Here is a 27,905-nt window from a genome sequence, read left to right on the forward strand (position 1 = left end):
TAAAGAGAGTGTGACCTCTAAAAAATTGGCTGTCCTTAGTAAATGTTTATTTGTTATTCTCAAGGCATATTTTTGTAAGTTGCAATGAAAAATAAATGCTTACTATGAACAATCCACCAGCTGTCAGGTCCAACTTTCAAGTATCGCCGCTCTGTTACAGTATTCTGGTAAAAACAGCATTGTAGACATACCCCCAGATTTCAGTCTGGATCTACTACTAACTGCCGCTGGGTCTTATGTAAGGTACTTAACCTAAGCCTCAGTTTTCTTTCTTAAAATAAACTATTGTGAGAATTAAATAAGAGAATGCATATAAAAGGTCATTTGAGAATTGCTCAATAAGTGCTATTGTTATTAAACCACTATATTAATCAAGATCCACTTGGTTGTAAGTGAAACAAACCCATCACAAACTGGGTATAACAAAAAAGGAAAATTATTGCCACACATAATTGAAAACACCAGTGGCAAGTTTAGTTCAGGCACATACAGATTTGAGACTTCAAATGAAGCCCCGAGGTTTGATGCCTAATCCCAACCCCTTCCTGCTTCCTTCTATCTTGTGGCTCTGCTGTGTTGTTCACCTTTGTTCTTCTGCAAGCTCATTGCACAATAATTCAGGCTCACATGCTCCCAGAGAAGAAACCTTGACTGGAGAAAAATCTATGAAGAGTTCTCACTTCATACCTCATTAACAGCCCTGAGCAAATAGCAGCAGCGTGAGAGAGAGGAGGCTCTGGCTGTCTGGGCCTGAGTCCCATGTTCATTCTGGAGCTGGAGGGTAATGCCTCCCTCAGCTGAAGTCACAGCAAATGAGAGTGGCAAAAGGGACTTCCCCAAAGAAAGCTGAGGGTGTCCTGCTACCCCAGAAAAGGGGCGTGGATGCTGAGTAACTGTCCCTGCAGGCCCCAAATTCTCTTTTTTTTAAAGAAACTTGTCCATGAATGGACAGTATGCAAACATATGTTCAAAGTGCATGAGCAAGGTATGCAAAAGTGGAACAAGTTCTTCCAGAGGCTTCTTCAGGTGAAATAAAGAAGAATGCCAGGCTCATACTCTCAGGATATTGAGTTTGCCATAGGTGCCCCAGAGGCCATTCCAGAAGAGGAAGTGTTGATGTCGAGTTAAAGGTTACGTAAAGATGGACTTTTCTAGGTAGCTTTGTGTGTGCTCCTGGCATTTTCAAATTGGTTCTATTCATTTGAATCTTTTAAATGTGATTTATCTATGTAGTTCATGCTGAAAAGAAGTTCACCAATTTGGTACCTTTTTATTTGGCCCTCATTAAATCTCACTAAGAAATATTGTCACTTCATTCTACTATTTCGTCACGTGGGAAATTAAAAGGAGTGCTAGAAATATTCCCAGGTTGCTAACTTTCTAAAATTGATACAGGTTTTATTTTTTGTTCTAACAAACTTGTGTGGTATGTTTCTTTTTCTAAAAGCAATTTGTGTATAGTTGCAGAAAAGTTAGAATTTACAAACAAGCATGCAGAGAAACTAGAATATCATCTCTAGAGAAGCTGTTGCTAGCATCTTCATGTTCAGCTTTCCAAAGCCTTTTTACATATAATGGGATTCAAGACATGCCATCCTCAAATCTGGCACCTTGTATATTGAATATTTTAAGCTGAGGGGGTTTAAGAGAACAGCAAAAGCAGAAAGGCCGCTTTGACCTCCTCTACCCCTTCTCCCTTAAGACAAGTCAAAAAATCCTCCCTATACCCAGAGGAAAGGAGCATCCTTATCTTCCAAGATGAAGGAAGATAAAGGGACGCCCAGAAAAAATCCAAACAAACAGGCCTTGCTCAGGTTCCCCTAGCTGATTACAATGACCTCATTCTCCTCCGCCTTTCTGTCCCTCCAGCATCTTGCTCTCTTCATCAAACCTAGCACAAAAAACTAGAGTCTAATTGTTTCTTTGCGTTTTCATTTTCTTAGGAAGGTCCCCCCATATTTCTAGTACCCACCTGGCACCATACAATTATTACAGTATTATTGACTATATTCCCTGTGCTGTACTTCACATCCCATGACTACTTTGTAACTGCCAATCTGTACTTCCCAATTCCTCTACCTTTTTCACCCAGTCCCCTTCCTATTGTGTTCTTGACCTTTGAGGGACAGCCAAGTTTCTATTAAAATCCTTTGATGTTATATAAAAATGCTGAGCATGTGAGCATTGGATAGTGCATGTCAGACAGTTGGTGGTTTTCATCAAGCTCCCCAAGGGCATCTGTAATCTAAAGTAAAAACCCACTGCTTTTCACCCTCTTTTTAAATAGTAGAAGTAGATTTATATCTGGCAAAGAAATATACAGACAGATGTTATGATTTATTTAACCAAATCTTCTTGTTGGACATTTAAGTCCACTCCACGTTTTGGTTGTTATAAACAATATACAGTGAATGTGACTATCACTTTAAAGTTTAATCACATAACCATTTCCCCTTGACCCTGGCAGACAGGAAATCGCTAGGGAATTTTTCAGCGTGGGGTAATACAGACTGAAGAATTGTCACAGCTCCTAGTAGGTGGCTTTTTACCCATAGAGGAGGATGGGCTTCCTCGCTATCCACAAGCAAACACCACAACCTAACGCCCTGTATGTGTATAATGTGGAAGCCCATCCTCCTGCAAGAACCAGCTTTGTGGGGGAAGGAGCAATATTTCCTGCCTTTGTCTGGATTTGTTACTGACTGTGGAGTCCTGCCCATCACCCAGGGCAGTGTTGCCACGCCTCTGTTTACATTTCTGGAGGACACTGGGGCAAGCCCAGGCAAAGCTGAGCAGCACAGTGCATGTGGACCGCAGACCAAGCCAGCATCTGGTGATTCCCTTTGGGGAAATAGAACCATGCCGAGAATTGGGGAGCTGCCAGTGGGAAATTCACACAGGTGAATGCAACAGGACACATCTGAATGGCTTGAAGAAGCTGAGGTAAGCAGGAAGGTGACAAGCAATAAGGGGTTCCACTGAGTTTGACCCACATATATGAAAAGGTCTCCCCAAAGCAACAGATCAAAACTGCCACAGTATTATCAGTGATTTATAACTTGAAGCTGAGCATATGAGAATTTGCCTTTTTAAGTTGTGGGGGAGTTTAATTTGAACTCTCAAATGGTGTTCTAACGATTTCATTTTATCCCATGGAATGACTACAGCACTGACAAGCAAGATCATGTCAGATTGTAAATTAACTTGCCGTGAGGTTTACAATCTAAAGGTTACAATCTCTCTAGCAAAGTGATGCAAAGCTCTTTTGCAAAACGTCTCTAGTAACATGCCTTCTATGTCCTTCAAATAGAACTTTTCTTGGAAGCCCAGTGTCTGTTATCACGCTTTCACAGATGGAGAAATACAAACACAAAAAAGATTAAACAGCCTAACTAAGATGACCTGGCAAGTCCTCCACCAAACACAAGACTCCTGATGACTTGTGACACCCTAATGCTTCCATTGACAACTCAACCTCACCCTTGTTTCTGGGCAAGAAAACAAGGGAAATCACTTACTGGTCCAAAAGACCTCACAATGTTATGAAGATGGCAGATTTGATCAGACCCTCACTAACTAGATCCAAATCGGGCCTGACAGAGGCTTCATTAGATCTAAAAGTCCTGCTTGTTTTAGCTCCGAGTCCTCTGACTTGTTCATGTCATGGTAAATTGGCTGTGCTGAAGTCGGAGAGGGCTCCCAATAAAGTGCTTGCAGATGATGGACATCCCGTATGAAGGCAAATACAGTTCTATTAGGGACAACGAGACCATAGTGCAGCAATGGCGAGACCTGACTGGAGAAACAGCCTCTCTAGTTGCCTAGAAATGGGCAGAAGAAAAACCCAATTATTTAAACACTTTAAGAAAAAAATTATGAAAATATTACCCCAACCCCATCATGAAAACTACTATCAACCTCTCTTCTGAAGCTGATTTTTTTAGGATTTTATGTCAGCTAAGTCACATTTCATATATTTTATGTTTCAGGTCAGAAAAATGCACTTGTGCAACTGAAAGAGATCATCTAGCCCCAGACAGGCTGTTTTCTTTTTTCCCTACAATGGAATCAAACTCTGTCACTTCAGACATGGTGCCAGTGAGACCAGCCCTTCAGATAAGCAGAGTCAGTGCCCATTGAGTTAATGTGACTTGAGAGGAGCCAAAAAGCCTGCCTGCCAAGGTGCCTAAGGTTTCAACCATGTAAGTCACTCCAGTGAATGGGACGTCGCTTTTCCAAAATGCTCCTGTCACAAGTGCTAATGCAGGCCTAGCGCAGCGCTCAGGCCATCACAGCCACTCAATGTTTATTGAACGAATGAAAGAATGATTGTTTCCTGTGAAGGATAATAAGCTGTGATTATATTGGGTGGACTATATGCCAAAAATATGTAAGTATTCGGAACATATTAACTCATTTGCTCCCACTATACATGGTTGTGAAGCATGTTCTCACACTGGCCATCTGCTCATGAGCCCAGGCTAGTTGTTAAAGAAATAGAATATTGAAAAGGAAAGTGTGCGGCCGAGGCAAGGAATATGAGAAGGAGGGACTGGAAAGACCCTGAGGTTTGGCGGAGGGAGAGGAAACCCGACAGGTAAGTTCAGTGTTCATGAGCCAACGCAGCGGGGAGGCCACACCAGTCTCCCTGGCCCCTGACCAAAGACTTTCTCCATGTAGAAGCACTACCGATTAGTGGTGTTCACACAAGTTCAGGAGTTCAAATCTCTGCTCTCCTGCTCCTAGATTTAGGACAAAGTATTTAACTTTTGTTGCTCTGAAATGAGCATAATAACACTCTCCGTGGGCTGTTGTGAGGATGAAACAAAATAACACGCACAGCCCTTAGAAGAGTGCCTGGCCTAAGAAATACTCAGGTAATGACATTATTATTATCACTAATATTTTTAACATCTATTATCTGTATAGCACATTTGGAGGTGGACAGTTTATTTCTTATCATTACAACTTCTACAAATAGATTAATGTACAATAGATTAATTGGTTAACTGCCCCAGCAGCTGTTAATAGGAGTATTAATATGTATATATCTGTATGAAAGAGGCAGAGATGTACTTTTCACATTTAAAATACTGCCAGGGACAAAGTACCGGACTTCTCCCTGCCTCTGTTGCTCACAGAAAAAAAATGGATAAAAACAATATATGTCTCATTGTGTCGATGAGGAAAGAAGTTAGATGAGTTAATTCCCAGGTAGAGCCTAGAACAGTGTCAAGAAGATAAAAAGTGGGATTATTGTTATTTTGTGTATGTGTACAATATATACATGTGTGTCCTCACATTTTTCTCGGGATGAGTACAATACCAAAAACCCATTTCGATATTTATAAAATCTACCACATAGATATTTACCACCTGTGATTTGTTTTCCCAGTACAGAGTACAACTACGACTAGTACGCTATTGTCACGGAGACTCTGTCCTCTGAGGTCTGCATCCCTACTGAACTGGTCTGAGTAATAAAGCCATGCCCAAAGCATGGGTCCATGGTCAAACTGCTGTTTAATGTTGCAGCAGCCATTAAGGTCACCTGAAAAGCTTATTAAAGGCATCACACTAGGGCTTGTGGCAGAGAGCTAGAGATAATCACCGCATCAGCAGTCCTTATGGCCTGCACCCCCCTGGGCATCTGCCTGGAATTGCAAAACTCTTGAATTCAAACATACTGCCTTCAGTGACTCTTACACAAGAGACTGTCATGTACATTTACTTCAAAATCAGTAAAATGGAAGGGCTCTTTCCTATTCTGGCAAAACACATAAGTGGAGATGGGGTGATAATTAGAGAAAGCAAGATTTGGCTTTTTTTTCTTCTGAATTTTAAGCTCAGAGTTTCCTGAGTAAGAAATATTATTGTTTTATTATTCTTCGTTACACCTACCTCATCTGGTGCTTCCAGCTTTGGAAACCCAAAATGATCATTCATAGCATACTTTTGTAGAATAAATATACACATATATGTCCATATGGATATTGGGGGCAGGGGTGGAATAGGTGATCTATTTCTAATTCCTACAACTTCTGCAACCATACAATAGATAAACAACTGCTTTAGCAGCTGCTGCCTATGATTAGTTGTATGTGTATCTATATGAAAAAGATGAATGTGTGCATTTCACATTTCAACAGCCTAGTACAGTTCCCAAGTTAGGGAAATGGCCCTCCTATGTGATAGCAACAACAGAGAGATTTCTGGTCATTGATATGCAAATGACAATAGCAGGCATTCTGCTGTGCCTAAGGAATCCCGTGACTGGTTTTACCACAAGAAGGTTATTAAAGTGAAACAAGGCTATTTTGTCCATTATAAAAAGCACAATCCCGTCCCAGTGAGTGGCACATTCAGGGCTATTGACATTTCAACAGACAACCAACAATAAGTCAATATAAATACTCCTTCAAATCCATTTTCTCTTTTGAGAACAATAGCTGTTCAAAATCATGGGGTTAAACAAGAATCTGAATCAAGCAAAAAAAAAAAGAAATCTAGCATTTGGTCAATCCTTCACATGTTAGATCATTCATAAGTAAAGGCCCTCAATGCCCTGGAGTAGTTCAGAGAAATCTCATCTGCACCCCTAGAAATTGAGCTCCAAGTCTAAATGATAACAATAAGGGCAAATAGCTATATGCATCATATAATATGTTTATAAAGTGTTTACTGTGTGACGGAAAGTACTGTATGCAAGTGCTTATTACTGAAATCTATACATTACATGCATTATATCACTCATCCTCACAGAACCCCTCTGAGGCCGATGCCATTATAATCCTCACTGTAAAGATAAACTGATGCTCAAAGAAGTTCAGTAAATTGTTCAAGACCAGAAATCCACTGTATGGAAGACCCACCTTTCTAATCCAGGATTCCTACCTACACTGGAAGGGGCTCTTAACTATTAATGCACCTATTCTCTCCACACAGATTCAGTGATGGAAATTGGATAACAGCCAGCAAAATATCTGCGAACTCAAAATATTTTGCCCAAGTTTGACCAAAGATTTAAAAAAAAACTCTCATTTGATCCATAGGAATATATTAACTTTGATTTAAAATTGTATGAATGATCAAGTTATCTATAATAAATTCTACCATTCATTCACATTTCACATAACAAACATTTATTGAGCAGTTAGTAAGTGTGAGATACATGCCAGAACTGGGGCAAGAGCAGCGAACCAGGTAGACACAGCCCTGACTTCATTCAATCTGCTGTCCTCTAAGGAAAGGGACATTAAAAAATCATCTTTCATTATAATTGTGACAAGTATGCACAAGGAAAACAGATTAAATGCATGGGAAACAGATTAATGGAAACCCAAGCCAGCACAGGAAAGTCAGGAAAAGACTCTCTGAGGAAGTAACATTGAAGAGGCTTGGAGACTGGGGAAGAGTTAGCCAGATAGAAGAAGATCAGTGTGGGGAAGAAGGAGTGTATTTGGGAGCTTTAAGTTACCTACAAGTCAAATAAAACCCAGAGCAAATTTGCTCAAGACACTAAAAGGTGTTAATGTGATAGCTTCCAGCACAGTTTGTCCAAGGCTCTGCTTTTGTTTCTTTGAGTCTGTTTTGCCAATTTTTATATGTTGGTTTCAGTCCCTCAGTTTTTATTATGATAATGTGTACCAACAACAGCCAGGGTTTTTATTCACTTTCAAGGGTTCCCTCTTTATGCTTATTAGGCTACCACAAACCATTTCTTCTAACCAGTGGATGCCTCTTGGCTGACTTAGGACTTTGTTACCTGAATCAGTCATTCTGGTAAAAAAAAAAATGAGTGGGATTTGTGCCCTCTTGGTCCCCAGAGTGGGTCTCTTACATCCAAATTTTATGGCTGCTACACGTAGGAGAGCTCTGTGAGTGTGTGGAGAAGGCAACCACAATTTCCATCAAGGCAGAAAACTATTCTGATCAAAGACAGAAATGTGTTCAAAGAACCTTAGGTGATTAGCTTAGATGTTTTAGGATCTGATATAAATCTCATGCGAAAAGCAGAAAATTAAGAGAAATAAGACAGGGCTGCAGTCAGGGATGGGCCAGATCTTGCAGGGGCTTGAATTCCATGTTAAAAATTTTTGGACATTTTATTAAGGTTAATGTAAAGTTTCTGTTGTATGTCATGATCAAATTCATATTAAAAAAAACATATGTAGAACTCTGACCAGTGTGGCTCAGTTGGTTAGGAGTCATTCCTAGAGCAAAAGTCGCCAGTCTGATTCCCAGTCAGGGCACATGCCTGGGGTGCAGGGTCAGTCCAGTCAGGGTGTTAAGAGAAGCAACCAATCAATGTTTCTTTCTCACATTGATGTTTCTCTCCTTCTCTTTCTCCCTCCCTTCCCCTATCTCTAATAATAACTTTTTTTAAGTTAAAAAATAAAAAACCATTCATGAATAAAAGGAAAAATTTCATCATATATATTTTATACATGTATGTATAAACATAGACTATCTATGAATATATATGACAAGTTGGTAGATGTAGTTGCTCATAGGAAGAGGTCCTTGGGAACTAGAGGACTGACTTAGTACAGAAACTTTTCATCGCATTCACTTTTGAACTTGCCTCCTTTTTTTTAACCCACATTCATACACTGTTTTTACACTGAAAACTACAGCACAATAAATTCGTTGATTTAACTGAATACTCTCTCTGCCCACTATATGTACGGAAAAACTGAAGGTGGGGAAGAGTAAAAAAAAGTAGGCAAGACAGGAGGCTCCTGCAACTGGCCAGGCAGGAGAAATTCATCACTTGGCTTCTGAAGGTACAGAAACAGAATTTGAGCCCAGTCACCTATAACTGAGGATCCTGCCCTTATCCATCCCCTTAGCTGAGCTCTGTATTCCTATGGGTGGTACGCAGAGGTAAAGCAGAATGAAATAGCTGCGGAGCCAAAGCTATTTCTGAGCATGCGATGCAATATGGGGAGGAGGTCTCAGAAAAAGCCAGAACCCATTCCTATGATTATAAGAGGATGATGGGAGCTTGGGGAAAGGGGACAAGTTTTTATTTGTGCAGAGCTGCAAACTTAATCGATTTACCTGAGCTACTGATATCCCCAGCTGTAAAATTATGCAAATGTAACACCTCTGAAAATGAGACTCTGCATCTGAGTTGAACTCTTGAGATCCCAGATTGTGGAATGGGGGCCTTGAATCCTCTCTGGCAGGCAGTCCACACCGAACAACAAAATGGGAAGCTTCAGCCAGCTTTCACCCCGCAAGCTGACTTCATGTCTGAGCTGGGCAGAGTTGAACTGAATGATATGTAATGTGTTCACACAGCTAGCACGAGTAAATAAATGATTACCAAAAAGGATGAATGAATGTTAGTAGCAATTTTAGCAATAATTATGCACAGTTACAAGAAATAAAATGAATTTTGGGAGAACACAACACCCAGTCCATTGCAACAGGAGACTCTGCATGTACATCGTGCCTCTGTCTCACTGTATTTAATCCTCCCCATCTCACAATTCACATCCTCCATAAACTCCTGTTCTTATCCCGCAGATGGGATGAAACTATGCCTCTTGAACATCTTATCACTTCATGATACTTCCTTTATTTTATTAATGGGTACCCTACAGCTTAGTGCTAACAAGCAAGCGATCTGGAAATTGAGTTCAAGCTCTTGGTCTACCATTTCCTACCTTTACTAGTTATGTGGCCTTGGGCAATTTACTTAACCTTTCTGTGAATGCATTTCTTCACCTGCAAAATGAGGATAGTCATGTCATGTACCTCACAGTGTTGTTGCGAGTCATAAATGAGTTTATATATATTTATATTTATATATATATTCATATGTGTATATATTTTAATATATATATGAGGTCTTTCCAGAAAAAGCCCAAGCGCTGTTAATGTAATGAGACTGTCTTGGACAACATCAATGTAACCTGGCAGCCAAGGAGAGTGAACTAGAATGTGCATGTGTGAACAATGACCAATTCACTCTACTAGTCAGTGAGGGCAGTAGATGCCATTGAGTGAGCATGTGTACTGTGTGGCCGTCATATTAAAATGACTGAGCAAGTAGAACAGCAAATCTGCATCAAATTTTGAATTAAGCTTGAAGATTTTTTCACAGAAACTATTGGGATAATTCAGAAGTCTGCAGCTATGGACAACTGGTGATTGGCAGCTCCATCATAACAGCACCCCCGCTCATGTGTCACATTTCATGCAGAGTGTTCCAATGAAATATCGCATCACCCAGGTGACCTTGCCCCTACAGCCCAGATTTGGCACCCTATGACTGCTGTCTTTTTCCCTAACTAAAGTCACCTTTGAAAGGGAAGAGATTTCAGACAGTCAATTGGATTCAGTCAGAAAAATATGACATGGCAGCTGATGGTGACTGGGAGAACTGTGTGAGGTCCCCAGGGCCCACTTTAAAGGAGATTGAGGTGTCATTGTCCTATGTACAACGTTTCTTGTATCTGGTATCTTTTTCAATAAATATCTCTATTTTTCTTATTACATGACTGGACACTTTCTGGACAGACCTCATGTACTATGTGTGTATGTATGTTTATGTACATATATTTATGTGTGTGTATATATCAGTTCTGGGCACATTGTAAGTTCTCTATAGGAATTGGTTATTATTACTATATAATTGTACATGATAATTATTGGTCTATTTTTCATATTCTTATATAGGTTATGTGTACTCTAAATTATCTCTCTGACATCGATTCTTTTTGTAACATAGTATGTTAGTCATCTATTGCTGAGCAACAAACTACCTCAAAACTTAATTTAAGCCCTGGTTGCTGTGGCTCAGTGGATTGAGTTCTGGCCTACAAACAAAAAGGTCACTGGTTCGATTCCAAGTCAGGGCACATGCCTGGGTTGTAGGCCAGGTCCCCAGTGAGGGTCACGTGAGAGGCAACTGATAAACAAATTCATCTCTTGCACATTGATGTTTCTCTCCCTCTCTTTTCCCTCCTTTCTTCTGTCTCTAAAAATAAATAAAATCCTTTTTAATGAAATAAAAACTCTTAATTTAATGACAAGCATTTATTATCTCACAGTTTCTGTGAGTCAGAAATGTAGGTGTGGCTCAGAGTCTCTCCAGAGGCTGCCAGTTAGGCTTCTGCCCGGGCTGCTGTCCTCTCAAGGCTTAATTAGGGAAGGATCCACTTCCAAGCTCACTCATGTGACTTTTGGCAGCCTCAGGTCTACTAGATGTTATCCTGAGACATCGGTTCTCTGCCACATAGGCCTCTTCATTGGGAAGCTCACAGCTTCCCCAGAGCAAAGGCTCTGAGAGAGAGAAACAGAAATCACAGTTTTTTGGTGGCCTAATATCAAAAGTGAGAACATATCACTTCTTCTAGATCCTGCTTATTAGAAGTGAGTTGACAGGGCCAGCCCACACTCAAGAGGAAAGGCTTGTACAGGGGCATGAGGGCTGGGAGGGGGGCTGTCACAGTAGCCCACCTTGGGGGCTACCTTCCACATGCTGTAAGAAATCAATGTACATTTATTAAATGTGTTATAGTTACTGTAATTCTGACACCCACCTGCCTATGAGAAACTGCATAGGAAACCTGCACAGGTAAATTATGTGTAAGAGAAACACCCATTCACTTGTTTAATAAACACGGGCTGATCCCCAGTGTTAGGTCAGACACTGTGTGACTAGTCAGGGATACTAAGATTTTTATTAAATGAATTTTAAAGCTGGATAGAATCTAGCCCAAATTTCTCACTTAACAAATAAGGACTTTGAGGCCCACAGCAGACAGACGAGTTGTAGAAAAGTCACAGACTAGCACCAGGACTGATGCCAGGACACATCTTCTGACCTGAGGCTTTCTCCTCCTCTAACAGAAATGCAGAGTCCCTGCCACATCGTCTGGTGAAAGCAGTCCCCCCACTTCTCGTTCTATGAGTTCAATCTTAAAGAAGTAACCAATGGGACATCTATTTTGTTTAAATCCTTATAGTTTTATTCAGTTCAGTCATTTATTTGTATTAGGATATTCTTTAAATAAAGACAAACTATAAGCCTTGAAGTTCCTACTTTCCTAGCATATATTTGCACTGATTTCATCTTTCTCATCTCCCCTGCTTCCCTCTGTACAGATATTTCATTAAACCTTCAACATACACCTGACAGAGATAACGAGTTAGACATCACCTGAGCTGGACAACCTCAAAGAGGGCAGCAAGTGCCACTCTGCTGGAGACAAAAACACACCTTGCCCCCAAGGCTGATGCTTCTTTGAATTTTTTTTTCTCCCCTTTGATCAGAAAACAATGCTTACGTGTGTCAGATTCAACAATGCCATATTCCCCTCCTGGAAAAACAAAATAACCCCTGCCCTAGACATGTCTAGGAGTGGAATGCACTTCAACAGGCAAATACAAGAATTTCATGTGATATAAATAGACTCCATCAATTCAAGGAGCCCGTGTTGATACTAAAACATTGACAGGTAATTATCCAAAGTACCTTACAAAAGCAAGTTTCTGAGGAAAATAGCTGCAATTTATTATTATTATTGTTGTGAGCCTCCATGATCTTCTCCATTTATGATTCCTATAATCTTGTCTCCTTTGATGAATCTACCTTTTGTTTTTCATTAAGGTGTCAATGCATTAGACGAAAGGCTGCTGAGCATGACAAAACCTATGGTCTCTTGACAGAGGAAAACAGAACTTTCTAACTGTAAGCCAAAACACAATTTGCCCTGCAGGATGAAAATGTATATGTGCAAAACCAGCTGCACGTGCACACACGTCGTTCTTGACAGTCCCAGAAGAGGTTACGGTAGGGATGTTTTAGCCAAGTTGAAGCAGCTGATATGTTGGGTTTAGCAGTTCTAGACCACATGACACTGAAAGCAGCCACCTCTCCCACCTACTGACATTGTCATGTCTATTTTCTTATGATCTTGCTGAACCCTTAGACTCATCTGAAAAGAGTGAGAGTCTTTCTCTTTCAAAAACTCTTAGGACCTTTCCCGCAGTTGGAGATCCTGAACTACACATAGTGTGCCTTGAAGCATTACTTATTCCTGGACTGTCTGCTCCAATGCTTGAGCAGCTACTTTCAAAATCCAGTGCTTGAGCAGCAGCTACTTTCAAAACTTTCCAGCTTCTGCAGGGTGGGGAGGGGCAGGAGGAGCAGTCAGTGCACCAGTCAGTCAATGGGGGGAGGAGAGGAAGGTGCCAGGGAGCAAGCCACACCTCCACTGGGGGTGTAGGTAAGCATTTCAACAGGTTCTTAAGAAGTGAGTTCACTGAGCTGTGTGGAAATTTTTTTTGCAAAGTAGTATCCTGGGCCAGTGACACAGTCCTGGAGAGTTTTCAAGACTAATCTTTCACAATAATATCCTCAACAGGAAAGGGGAAATGGGATTTTCCCAGGGCTTGGGGCTGAATTGTTATGAAAAATAATAACAAAGACTCAGAAAAATGCTTAAAATGACAAGAAAAGATGGATGTGAATAAAACCCCTCCCACTTCCAACACAGGAAAAATATGTCCCAGAAGGAAAAAAAAAAACTTTTCAAAGAAAAGCTCAGATTTTTAAAACATATGCAGAGCATTCATTTTAAGGTAATTAGGGAAAGCTATGTTCGACTTGCCAGAAAGCAAAGGCATGTTGTGCACTCTGGATAAAGATTTTGCTACCAAACCATAAACAGCCGTGGAGTGTGAAATATGCTGTCCATGTTTTGTAACACTTTACAACCTAGCTGATCCTAAGAGAAAACACAAAAGTGGAAAATATTTTCTAAAGATATTTTTTCTGTGCAACCTCCACTCCCATCCCTATGTATTCACTGAACAAAACAAAATATATTAAAACAAAGAACAAAACTAGAAATTTCTTCCATTATAATATTCCAGCTTTGTTTCTCTTCATTCACTCCCCCATCAGGCATTCACAGAGCTTCCTTCCGGCCAGGCGCTGTAACAGAAAGTAGAAGATGAGTAAGTTATGCACAGCCCTGCCCTACATAAAGGCAGAGAGCATCATTCGGAGTCAAACACTGCGGGGCTTAAAACAGTCTTTACAGAAGAGGTGACATTTAACCTGTCTTAAAATATGAGTAGAGTAAGCGTTGGCTAGTTTGAAAAGTGAGAGCTTTGCACATATATCAGAAAAGATGAGGCATTTGCTTTGATTAAAGCAAAGTATGCATGGAAGGAGGTGGTAGGAGATGAGGAAAAGTAGGGACCAGTCTTTATGCCATATGTCATGATGAGGCACTTGGACATTACCCCACATGCAACAGAAAGGCACCAAGGACTCCTAATGAGGAAATATTTCCTTTTTATTCAGATATTCCAGGCAGCATCACAGAGGACAGATGAGAAGGTCCAGTCAGACTCAGTATTGTACATGTCTACCAGTCAAGGCCAAGCCTAGTTTCTGCACAAGCTGGATCTTATATCACATCTGTCTTCTTTGTAATCTCTATCCCATTCACATTTATTATCTCCTGTTAATCATTCATCCAATTAATCATTCCATCATTCAAGAAATATTCATTGAGCCCTTACTAAAATGGCAGGCCAGGGATAGCAATGGGGGGCACATAAGAACAGTGTCTACACACTGGCAAAGCTTAGAGTCTAGCACAGCAGACAAATCTGTCTAAATACAAATAATTGCAATGATGTGTAATGAGAAAGCTGATGGGGAGTTATGGGGGCTTCCCTGAGGAAGCGATGGTTAGTGTGTAACCTAAAGGATGAATAAGATTTAGCTAAAAGGCGAGTGTATTGGACGCAGGAAGGGGAAGAGGCAGACTTTGTCCAGCAAATGGGAAATGAGCAGAGGCAGGACAAAGCATGACACCCTAGAGGAAGTGGGGGACGTCCTGCACGCTGGGGGAGCTGAAGGAGCAGGGGTCAGAGCCTACAGGGCCCTGCTCACCGCGAGCATTACTCTAGAGGCCAGGCTGTGCCGCCTCTGGAAATAAAGCCCCAAAACTCAGCAACTTAACCAACAGCAGAGTTATTTCTCTGTCAGGTAAATTCTAATGCAGGTCAGATGACACTCCAGAGCAGTTGTTCTCCTTGGGGTAACTAAGACCCCAGATCCCACCATCTTTTGGTGTTTCCACCCCGACATGTGGTTTTTAGGTCACTACAACAGATAAAAAGAGTGTGGCAGTGGACCAGCTCTTAAATGCTTTAGCACAAAAGAGACACACTCATCCACTGCTGTCCAGATCAGCCAGAAACCCCCACTACCAGAAAATCTAGATGATGTAGGAAGCGCATGGAACATTTGTGATCTCCAGTATCTCTGCTAAGAATTAGAGGCTTCGTCCACTAAAGCCTTGCAAGAAGGGGACTGCTGGGCTCAAGCTTATGTTGCAGACATCACCCTAGAGAAAGACTGGTTAGATTGTTCAGAAGCCCAAGTAAGAGAAGAGGATGACTTAGAATATGCTGGTGTCAACATACCAGTTTAATAAACACATAAATAAATATATTCATACATTTTTATAAGAATCCTAACAAGGAATTGGTTTAAACGGGTACCTGTAGCAAAGGAAAATTTTCTTAGAATAACAATAACAGCCCTTCCAGTGTGCAGTGTGGCTCAGTTGGTTGGTGTACCGTCCCACACACTGAAAGGTTGTGGGTTCGGTCCCCAGCTGGGACTCATGCAGCAGACAGCTGGTCGATGATTCTCTATCACATTTCTCTCTCTCCCTCTCTCCCCCTCCCCCTTCCTCTCTCTTTAAATCAATGAATGTATCCTCAGATGAGGATTTTTTAAAAAAATAACAATAACAGAATATGTAAGATATTAACTGAACTTACCTGATAGATTAACAGATTATAAATGTCTGAATTCTTCTCCCACAGGTTCAGGGGTGGGAGAGGAGGATAACAAGGTTCCTTTTATCTGGTTCTGTGGAGATGGAACAGATAAGGAACACCTGGTATTACCTGAGATTTTTACAAGGTATCTTGAAGCCGAGGCTAATGCTGAGATCAAGGAAGTATCCAGAGCAGATGTTCAGATGGGATCTGAGTAGTAAATCACAAAAAGCACACATGACTTTCCAGAACCAGGTAGGTAGATCAGAGACCAAAGGACAGAACCAGAGAGAAAGTGGATGGATGAGCAAATGGCCACAGGAAATGGTGGGTGAAGCCAAAGAGAGGATACTCCAAAATATTTTCTCATGCTTTCAGGAACCTGGCACCTTGGAGGTACAACTGACATCATAGAGCTGGAGATAAGGGAAACTATAAAGTTCCTCCAAGTCACTTCTCTATCAACCATCTCCTTATCATGTCCAGAGCAAAGTCTTTTTTCTAATTTCAGCTTTACTGGAGCAAAATTGACTTGATTTACAAATAGCCTCCACTCTTCTCCATCTCAGTACAGTGGCCCACCATCTACTCGGGTCCCCCAGCAATGAGGCCTTCTTGAACCCTCTTTCCCTGACACACCCCTCTCCATGTCTACCCCGTCAGCATATCCTTTGACTCCGCTCTGAAATATGACCTTATAAACTGGTTTCTTGTCCTTGACAGTGCAGTCCAAGCTGCACCACCTCTTATTTAGACCACAGCAATAACTTCTTAACTGCCTCCCTTCTTCTCCTCTGCTCCCTAAATTATATTTTCACAGCAACCAGAATAATCCTTTTAAAACATAAATATAATCATATTACTCCCTCTAGCTCCACTTAGAATAAAATCATAGCCTCAAATGTCCTTCAGCATTTGGCCTATGCCTTCCTTTCTGAGCACATCTCAACTCTTGTCCTCGTCCATTAATCTGGCCCTCTCGTGGTTCTCCAGATATGTCAAGCTTTGGGGAGCCGTCACAGCATCCCTTCCCTCTACTTGGAATCCCTCCCTACCGATCTTTGCAAAACTGCTGCTTCTTGTCATCTAGGCTTTAGATGAAATATCACATCCTTAGCCCACCTCTGAATATTCTATCTAAAACAGCCACTGATTGTCAAATCTTTCTTCCTGAGTTACTTTCATGGTGGTTTTACTGTGTTATCATTATGGCTTATGGTCTTTTTCTTCTAGTAGTATGTACCTCCCCCCCTCCCCTCAATGAAAGCAGTGAGCTAAACTGACTTCATTATTGCTGTGTACACAGTGCATAAATAGGATCTTAGTGCATAGTAGGCACTTTATTCTAATTCAGTGAGTGAATAAATAAATGCACATATGAGTGAATTCTCCTTCTTCATTTTGCCGGTAACCTCTTTTCTTAACCTTCTTTTTCATCAGTTTAAAACCTTGCTCAGGTCTCTTGCATATTTAAAAAGAAAAATTCTCTCTTGATTTCCTCTAGCTTTCCTCTACTTCTTCTCCTGCTGTGTTTATAAAAACTTTTTACAATTACACTTTACAGTTATTGTATATTCTCCTCTATCTCTGACCCTCCACTCCATGAAATCTGTTCCAGCTAAGAAAACAAGAAACCTCCTCGTTGTCAGGTCCAGTGACCTGAGTGCCCTTCACTGTGCCACCTGATGGTGCCTCTCCTGCCTCCAATTCTGACTCCCAGCCATTTCTTCTTCCGACTGCACCCCTCTGATTATTCCATCTCCGTTCCCTCCTTAGAAAAACTCCCGTCACTTCTCTACACTATCTTCATGCTTCTCTCATGCCTCTACCCTCTGTTCCTCATCATTCAGCTCCTCATATTTAATATCATTGTGCCCCCGCTACTTAACATTAGTGTGCCCAGGTCACTGAATCCTTGGCTCCTTGTCTTTTCATCTGTACCTTCTCCTCCTGGCTGATCTCATATTCCCCTAGGACCTTAAATATCGCCTCAAAATAGATTTTTTTAATCTACACCTCCAGTCTAGAACTTTTTCCCCACTCTGTATAGATGTGGCTATCCCACAATCACTTCAAATTCAGCAAGTCCAAATCTGTAAGGTACCTATTAGTGCTTCCACTTCATAATGAGGAAACAAGGACTCAGAAGCTAGACAGTTTACCTAAGAGCACTTAACTAGAGAATGGTAGAACTGGAATTCAAGCACAATTCTGTCAAAACCCACATTGATCCAACACATCACTCTGTCATCGTGTTACAATAGTAGAAAGCTAAAAACAGCCAAAATGTCTTCCTAGAGAGTATCCGAATGGCCAAAGATAAAATTTTATGCTACAATTAGAAAAATGCTTTTGAAGGGAAATGTTCATGACATATTTTTAAAAATATGTATAGAAAAATCCTAATCCAGTTCTTTTCATCCAGTTCTTTTATTTTATGATTAAAATAAATTCTAGTAAGAAAACAAACAAAAAAACGAACAAACAAAAATTAACGGCTATCTTCATGTGGCAGCAAAATTATAGTTTAAATAATTGTCCTTTTTTCTTTCTTTCTTTCCCCTTTTTTTGTTTCTACTAGCATTCAGTGCAGCTTTCTACTAGTACCCCTGACCTTCTTTGAAAAATCACCTCTTCCTCATGTAGATATGTCGAAGGGATAATAATCAGCGTTCCTTGCTCCTCATTAGGGAGGCTGAAGAGGGTTCCTTGGTCAGGTCCTTTCGCTCAGCAGCCTGGAATAAGCCAAGGCCTTGCATGTACCCTAAGATGAGCTAATAAGACATTTTAGCTGAGTTACATTGGAACAGAAGAATGCCACAGTAGCACCTGAACTAAGCTGCACAACAAGTTTCTCCTACATTAGTGCCTAGAGCTGATCTTCTTCTCGTTCTACTTCTCAACTGGGTCTCTGGCTTGCTGTCCATTGTGGCAGCTTCCTCGTATTCTTTAAATAAATTTGCTTTCCTTGGCTAAATTAGATCTTGTTGGTTTCTGATACTTATATGCAAAGAACCCTAACTAACTCATGTCTGTAGTTTCTATTTTCTATAATAGACATACTTTGTCTTTATAACCAAATATAAAGGGATACCTGAAAATTAAAGATGTAGTAACAATAAAAATGGGAAGATATACTGGTCTGAAATATGTTTGACTACAAAGGACCTGGGTTAACTGTGAGACTTGAGCACTGCTACTCCATCACTGCTCCATGTTTTCATTTCACAGGGACAGCAGATTAACAGAATTATCTTCCTGTACAAATGACAAATATTTTCGTTTACATTCCTTATAAGTTTATGGCCAATGAGAGCTCACAAAAGCAAAACTTGGCTTATATTGGAAAGACAATAGTTTCACTTTTTCATTTGATACATTTATTAAATGCTTCCTCTGTGTCATCCAGTGGGTATACAAAAATGCATAATACCAATTTCCGCTCCTTAGGTGCTTCTCACAGAATACTGAGGCAAATGCATAGCAGACGGAGTACAATCGAATATGCTGAGAGCTACTGTAGAGATAGGAACAAAGTGTCAGGGAACCTAGAAAAGGAGAGAGATGAACTATCAGTTAAAAGATTCTGAATGTTAGAAAGAAAATGACAAAGACTCAGCATGTACTGTTTTAGCTAAAAAGTGCGCTATAGCCAACTGTAAATACATACCTTTTTGCAAAGAGAAAAATCAATCCACTTAGAAAACATGTAGACCATGCTATTATCCTTTTAGTGACAAAACCATATTAAAGGCTGAAATTTAAATTTCTTTTTAAAATGCATCTAATAAATTGTTGCTATAATTATCATTTAATGTCAAATCTCTTTAAAACACATTGTAGTTTCCTTACCATTGACTTATTTTAATAAAATGAGAGAAATTCAGATTTGGCACCTTTTTCTAATCAACCCTTATTATATAAGGCATTTACTTCAGCTTTCCAAAACCTCATTCCCTATTTTCTCAATACCCACAGTATTAAAAGATTACCTAAGACTTCCCACTGAAGAATCTTCCCAGGTTCTATCTCCATACCAGGCTTTGAGGATGGATAGATTTGTCTAAAATGTAAGTTCACATCATTTCTCACCTGCTGTAGGTTTCTTTCTCTCAAGATATAATTTGATATTAACCCATGCCAGTGTGTTGGCCAGAAAATGACTTATCCCATCACTGCTTCCAGGTAACGTGTTTGAATTTGAACCTAAGCTTTCTGAAGAAAACATCCAAAACAAAGAATTCTGATCCTACTAGTGAAAATGTTGAGACTTACCAAAAAAAAAAAAAACCCAACCTAATCCTATATCCTACTCACAGAAATTCTAATTCAGCAGTTCTGACATGAGGCCTTAGGAAAAATAAATGCATCAACATTTTTAAAAGTTTGTTTTTTATTCTCCTACCTCAGAAGACATTAGTCTTAGGAAAGAAGTTTGGATGCTGAAGGAGTGAGAAAATAAATAGCCATTGCATCTTATTTCAAAATAATCACATAAGTTTCCAGCAAAAATGAAGTTGAAGAACATACAAATGTAGATGTGTGGGGATGGGCACCATGTGGAGGAACTCGTGTCTGATGACCCCTAATTCCCCTGCCTCTGTCCTTCTGGGGCCACCTCCAGCCTTCACAGGAGGAAAGAAGAAATAATGACAAAGGGACTAGCTTTGGAGTCAGGCCCGGATTGATAAGTGCACTCTGCCACTCCCTAACAATGAGATCTTGGGCAAGTTACTGAATGTCTCTAAACCTTAGTCTCCTCATCTGAAAAATGAGAGTAGGATCTCCTCTGCGCAGTCATCTTAGGAGACCTAAATGATGTCACCTAAGCATCTGACACATACAAGTTCAGTAACTGGTGGCTATGAGCACACTTGGAGTCATGCTTTTACGAAGAGTAGCAACACACCCAACCTTGCCCCTCCCTAAAACAGCATATGGTTCAAGCCCCACGATAAACCAACAAATTTGTCTGAACCTTTGATGGCATTCTGTAAACTAATTCATTCAAATCTGAAAATGTCATCTGATGGCATTCATGCCACACAGAGTCTCTGCTGAAAACAAGATGCTTGGAAAATTGATGCTTGAATTTAAAGAAGTGTGTGTGGTCTCCTGTTGTCAGTCACATCAGAAGGAGGGCAAGGGGCACCCAGGCCATAAAGGCAGCAGCATAAGGAGGCACAGGTTACGACACTGCTTTTTCCTGGGAACCTGGGACATTCCTCCTGGGTTTTCCATGACCTACTCTGCAGTTACTCATTCCTATTTCTATTTCTCCACGTGTTCAAACCTTGATCTTCCAGGAGAACTGGAGGGATACAGATCTGCAACATCTTGGAAACCCCCCCAGATAGGTGTCATTTGAAATGCTTTTATAAGTGAGACAGATTTAAAGGTGTGCCTGTATAGAAGTCCAAAGTGTTGTGTTCTAAATTTAGCACTGGGCCAGGAAGAGGAGTGTGGTGTGAGCAATGCAAAAGGAATCAGGAAATGTGGCTTTTGGTCCCAGTTATTTCCAAACTACCTCTGTGGCCTTTAGCAAAGCCACTCAGCTTTCTGGTCTGGGAGCAGTTTCCTGTCAAATGACAGAATTAAAATAGACCAATACATCTGGACTTGGACTCACCCTGTGTCCAATAAAAACTGTTGTCACTGCTCATCAAAAAATCCCTACCTTTCCTCCAAAATCCAGCTCAGTCATGACTCATTGTCTTTGGTGCTAATGGTGCAGTGATGCTGGAGAAAGTCCTTGTTCTTAAGAGATGCATGCCAAGTATTTAGGAATGAAGTGCCAAGATGTCTACAACTAACTCTCAAATGGTTTTGAATAGTAGATCATATGTATACATATTATATGCACACATATATAGTCATACATTCTTATATATCGAGGGAAAGCAAATGTTGAATATTACTAAATGTACTAAGTCTCACTGTGGGGCATATTGGTGTTCATTTTATGATCCTTTCCATTTGTCTACCTGTTTTAAATTTTCAAAACCCAGTGCTGGAGAGGCTGACAGCTCCTGTTGTGGCTCCGCAACAAAGCCTCTTCTGAATTAGCTGCAATAATTCCTCCAAACTCCCGCAGCACTTACGTACTCTGTGTTTATCACTTTCTACCTTGTATTTTAGTGATTTAAGTACTCACATAATGGGTCATAAAGCTGCTAACACAATGCTCAACTATGCAGAGAACATTTGTTCTAAAATGGCTCTTTATTTAGTCTATAGTCTCTGTCCTCCTCGCAAGACCCTAGTCTACAGTTTCCCTTTCTTCCTTGCAAGACCCTATGCTGCTAAAAGCAGGGAGAAAAAATCGAAGTAAATTTTAGTCCAATCTCATACTCTCAGATTGATCACAGAATTTAAAATCACCAGTGTAAACAGTTGCTATAAGTAACCCAGGCAGTCTCGTTTGGATAAAGGCCAGGCCCCAGATCTCCTTACTCCCCCTTTTTCCGCAGATGCATTTGGGTGCAAGAGAGGAACTGATGGGGTTCGGGAGATGACATGGGAAAAGGTCTCCAAGATCAACTAACAAAACTGGCCAGTACTATTATATCTGTCACACAAGCATTTATTCTCCACAGGCCCTTGAGGGATGTTTCAGTGTTACAAGAACCAGTAACAGGAAGTGTCACTGACGTGTCCCCTGGAGGGACAAATATTGGCATCCAAGTCTCTCTGTCCTGTTGCTCCTAGCTCCACAATGTGACTTCTGCTATCATCACTCACCAAAATGTCAAAAAGTGATAAATAATAATTTGATATTAATAATAGCTAATGCACTGAGTACCCAGTATGTGCCAGGCACTGTGCCAAGCTCTCTGTATGTAATATTTTATTTAATCCTCATAATAACCAGGTGAGTTAGTCCTGTAATTGTTATAATAGGGACAACCATTGTTCTCTCCCTTGCCTGCATATTGAATGAGCATCAAGTACTACTGACTGCCATGCTGTATTTGAAACTCCCATTGTCTGTGACCTCCCAATGTATTTACCCAACAACACCTCTTGTCTAGCCATATTATTTTACTTTCTGTGTCCTATATTGTTGTAACTGTACTGATCATCACATCTTTTTAAATCACCTTTTACATTCCCTCCAGTCTTTTTTATGCCTCCTTTATGCATCCTTTAAGGACCAATATTCATTCAGTCATTCAACATACTTTTATAGAGCACTTATTTTATGCTCAAACACATTTGCCTCTGTTCTAAAAGGACAATATCAAGAAAAAGAAAAGCAGGTTCAGCTCCTACCATCATGGAATTTGCAGTCCAGTGATCGTCTATACTTCAGTCCTGTCCTGGCTATTCAAGTAAGAACAGATATCCCTTGCACCCCCTGTGAAACCTGCATGGTATCCGTATCATCAATTTAACACATTCGAGTACAGCTCTGTAGAGTTAAGCATCCTGTCCAGGGATTTGTTTATTGAGCATAACAATAATAATAACATCAATAAGCTTTCACTGATTACATGTCTCCTCTGTGCCAGGCACTTTATTCTACTTGTATTGTCTCTAGTTGTCACACTAACATTGCCTGAAAAGGATAATTTTTTTACTAATGAAGCACTTGAGGCTCAGAAACATAAGTAATATGCCCAAGGCCGCATAATTAGTAAATGACGCTATCAGCTTGAGAACCCATGTGCCCTGGCTCCAAAGGCTCTCTCCACAACACGCCCAGCTGCCAGCCATCTTTGCTGCATCATGTGCTGAGGTGATAAATAGTCCATGGACAGTGAGGCAGGGGAATGTGAGGAAAAGAACAAACTTTGGAAGTTGAATAGACTTGCACTCAACTTCCAGCTATACTACTTACTGGTTATGTGACATGGGGCAAATTCATAAACCTCTTTGCACCTAATATTATGCTGGGAAAATCACCACTGTAAAAATAAATAAATAAATAAAGCCACTTATCTCACAAGGTTGCTTCTAGAATCAAATGAATGACACATACCTGGAAATGCAGTGGATCTATAATAAACATTCAGTCAATGCTCTTTCCCTTTGCCTTTTGTGAATGCACCTCATTGAAAAGTTTTCCATCTACCTTATTGTTGTAGAATAAGTGCCAAAGCTTGATACTAAGAAACACCTGCAGAAGGGCCTTTCGAGGACCTGCAAGTATATCAAAGAGGCAGCTCCTGGCAAGAGATAAAGGCCATACCATTGAGAGGAGATGGAAAACCAATCTAGAAACCAGGCAATGGAAGGCAGTGTGGTTCCTTTTGTTAGGAAAGCTTTTCTAAGGCAAAGCCCTTGAAGCTTTTGTGTGTTCAAACCATTTTAAGTGCTTTCTTCAGATGCACTCATGGTATTGCTTCTGTGGCAAAGAAAGCGTGGTCTTATCAAAAGGCTATTGATTTTTTCAGAAGAAATCTGGAGACGTCATTAATGGAACCTTGCAAACAAGCTCAAAAGCCCATTCCTTTTTTTTTTTTATAAGCTGGCCACCCATTCCAGGACATAACATAGCTAATAAACTAAGCTTTCACTTTTACTAAGCCCTCTGAAAGTCATCATACATCTACCACTTCATTAATCCTCTTTTTAAAAAAAATCCCTATTAAGTAGAAATTATGATCACTATTTTGTATGTCACAAATGGGACACTGTAGCTCTGAGAAATTAAGTATCTTAACACAAGATAGCACAGGTAGAAATTGTTGATGAGGTGTGAACTGATTGAACTTTTCTATAGTTACTGAGTGACTACTTTGTGCCAGGTCTATATGATTCTAAAGCTAATGTCCTTTCCACTATATAATTCTTGCTAGTAAAATAAATGATATAATAGTATTCACTATCACTTATAATGTTCTCCCAAAAAGTGAAAGCAGTTGGCCAGAACAGGAGATACTCATACCTCGGAACCTCCCGCTGATTGGTCTGGCCAGGCAAGTGGCCACGTGCCTCAGCATTACTCCACGTGCATCCTTCTCAAAGTTGGATGCTTAAAAAGAATGGTCCTCTATAGCCAGAAGTGCCATTCCAAGACAAGTATATGAAAGTATCTATGCTTGACTGCTTATAAAATTTTATAAGGATGATATACTTCAAAATGTTTATTAGAAAGTTGAACACTGCCCTGGCTGGCATAGCTCAGTGGATTGAGCACGGGCCTATGAACCAAAGGATCTGGGTTAGATTCCCAGTCAGGGCACATGCCTGGGTTGCAGGCCAGTTCCCTGCAGGCCAGTTCCCAGCAGGGGATGCACAAAAGGCAACCATACATTGATGCTTCTCCCCCTCTCTCCCTCCCTTCCACTCTAAAGATAAATAAATAAAATCTTTTAAAAACTTTTAAAAAAGAAAGAAAGTTGAACACTCATGAAGATTAGTGCATACAACTCACTAAAGTGGGAAAATCCAATTGTTTAATAGTGTCTTACATTTATACCAGGCATGATCATTTTCCATGTACTGTAACATAAGTGATGCTGTTTTAACCTCACACTGATCCTGTGAGATCCAGCAGGTGATGGTTGCTGTCATCATTCCTGAGGAAACTGAGGTTCAGTTGTTAAGGTCCTTGTACTTTTGAAATGTCCAAGTTCAGGCTGCTGAGACCAACATGGCTGGGAGACTTGCTGCCTTCCTCAAGAATGCCTGGGCCAAGGAGTCAGGGCTGGTTGAGTCTTTCACCACTGGGGGCCCTTCTGTAATCCTGCCCCTCTTCATGCCACCATGATCAACTAGGTCATACCCTACAACTACCCAGTGCCTGTCTGAGATGATGAAAACATGCCCAATGTGCACAGACACTGTGAAGAAACTGTGAACACCTCCAATGACCAGAGGGACATCCCCTCCCTGATGGCCCCCAGTCAAAATGTGAAAACTGAAAAAGAAGAAAAAAGAAATGTCCAAGTTCACATCACTATTTAATGGCCGAACCAGGATCTGAACTTAGGTTCTTTCTGCTACACAATCAGCATTGGTCAAGATGAATTAGGTTCTATCGCAGTACCAAATGGCCTTCAGATCTTAGGACCTCACAATAATAAAGCTTGATTTCTTGCTCATGTTCCTTGACAGCTGTGGCTTTGATTGACTTTGTGTTTACAGCAGAACCCAGCTAACAGAGCAGCCTCTGTCTGGAATGTAGCCAGTCATGTGGCAGAGTGAAAGTGAGAATGACAGACCCCACACTGGTTCTTAAAGCCTGTGGTAGAAAGTGACTGTCGTTCTTGGTTCATTGGTCAAAGCAAGTCATGTGGCCTTGTCCACATAGTATAGCAGAGATGTGTTATTCTTCCCCAGAGAGAGGCCCCCAAATAGAGGTAAAAGTGTTTCAGTTTGTATTAGGGCAGTAATGTAGAAAGCAGTGGTGAGCCTCCCTTCCTTGTACTATGAAGTTATTCTCTAATAAGTGGAGTATACTGATTAAGAAATATTTCAGATGTTATCAGCAAAGCAGTCGACCTAAACAATGTAAAAATTATATAATTAAGTAAATTCATATTTGAAAAGCAGCAATTCTAAAAAATGCCTGTCGAGTAAGAAACCTCCTGCATTTGCAAACAAAGCAACTTTCGCTCTGGGAATAAGCTTTCCATTTCTGGCGGCAGAATTAGAGAACACTGAAATTGTCCTGTGAATGGGTGTCAGGGTGTCATATTTAAATGTGTAATGAGTAAACATTGGCCGAAACCCCCTTTGACACGTGACTTCAAAACAAACACCAGTCAGTGGGGAACTACCAGCTGTGTCAGTAGGAAAAAAAAAGAAATGCACTCACACACCCTCCCTCCTTGGAGCAAAAATCCCCTGCTGAAATCATCTCCCCCCAGAATGTCCAGTGGCACACAGGAACGAGCATAAAGCCCCACCCCTGGAATGTCCTCCTGGCAAGTCCATTTAAACAATGTCCAGAGGAAGACAGGCGTAGAACATGCACCAGAATTGAGTCATTCACAGGATCTTGCCTTCCCTTAAATCAACTGGCAGCTTTAAAAAAAAGCATTTAGCAAGAATACTTTTGAAATTCTGTTGGAATTTCTGTTGATTTCTAAAAAAAAAAAAAAGAATTGCTTTCTAAAGTAGCTGATTTCTAATGTTGACTGACTTATAAGGTCCCTTATGCTTCTAAGATCCTACGATTCTTTTAAGTTTCTGTGTTGAGAAAGAGCAAATGTATAAGGAAATATATTTCGTACTTAAGGAAAGTTAAATACCACGGAGGAAAGGATACACTTTATATACTAAAATTTCACAAGGAATAAGATAAAAAAAAGTCCTAGGAACTATAACATTATCTTAGGTTATTCAATCTGCATATACAATTCTGTTCCTTAAAGTTCTGGCAGTGAGTCAGGACTTGATTTGTAGAAATGACACTTCTCCAATGCTTATTTTAGAGCAGTGAGGGGGAGGAGAAATGAACGGAATTAGACCTTTCTGTTGGAATTTTTGTAAAGGCCATCAAAGGGAAAACCCGTAGAAAATCATTGTCCTTTAGTCACTTGCAAATATGAGATGTGTTGTCCTAAGAGAAAGGAGAATCATTATTGCATGGCATATTTTAAATTAAATAACTAAATTGTTATGTCTTGCTTTTTCCCCATGACTTTAAATAGAAATCAAGCTCAAATGAAACTGGATTATTAGAAAATGGTTCTAAGCATTTCAGAAAAGCACATCTAATTGTGCTTTCCTGAAATGCTCTATAATTTTACTGGTATAATTGCTAAAAGCAAATTTTTAAAACCAATATTCACATTTTCATGTGACTATAAGTAAAGTTGGGTCTCAAGTACCAAGATGCCAAATTCTATCTGAATGGAAGAAAAAAATGGACATATTAACTCTTTCTCATAGCCTTCTGCTTTCCTAACTACTTTCTAAGAAAGAGTAAGTGGGCAGATGTATGGAATCATTAACTGGACATGAAGAAACTTCTCTGATGGCTGACAGAAAAAAAGTAGTACAAGAGAAACATCCACGAGAAAAGAGTGTGGTTCATTTTATGAAGATTATGTGTTACAGCGTCACAGGGTCAGAATGTTTGAAAAGGGGAGTGTGGGGTCAATGGAGACTTGAACATAGTTTTTTCC

At 40.3% G+C, this 27,905-nt stretch overlaps 1 long non-coding RNA gene across 2 annotated transcripts; it reads left to right on the top strand.

Moving 5' to 3' along the window:
• Nucleotides 1–2,768: 2,768 nt before the first annotated feature.
• On the top strand, nt 2,769–12,186 carry LOC128626878 (uncharacterized). Of its 2 annotated transcripts, none has more exons than XR_008390971.1 (3): nt 2,769–2,943; nt 3,990–4,390; nt 12,121–12,186. It is a non-coding gene; the product is annotated as an uncharacterized LOC128626878 (long non-coding RNA). The 2 variants fall into 2 exon arrangements; XR_008390976.1 differs by lacking the exon at nt 12,121–12,186 and adding an exon at nt 6,946–9,700.
• Nucleotides 12,187–27,905: the final 15,719 nt, after the last annotated feature.

This window comes from Artibeus jamaicensis, unplaced genomic scaffold, assembly GCF_021234435.1.
Source record: "Artibeus jamaicensis isolate MK-2021 breed Jamaican fruit bat unplaced genomic scaffold, CSHL_Jam_final contig_1028, whole genome shotgun sequence".
In the NCBI taxonomy this organism is placed as follows: domain Eukaryota; kingdom Metazoa; phylum Chordata; class Mammalia; order Chiroptera; family Phyllostomidae; genus Artibeus; species Artibeus jamaicensis.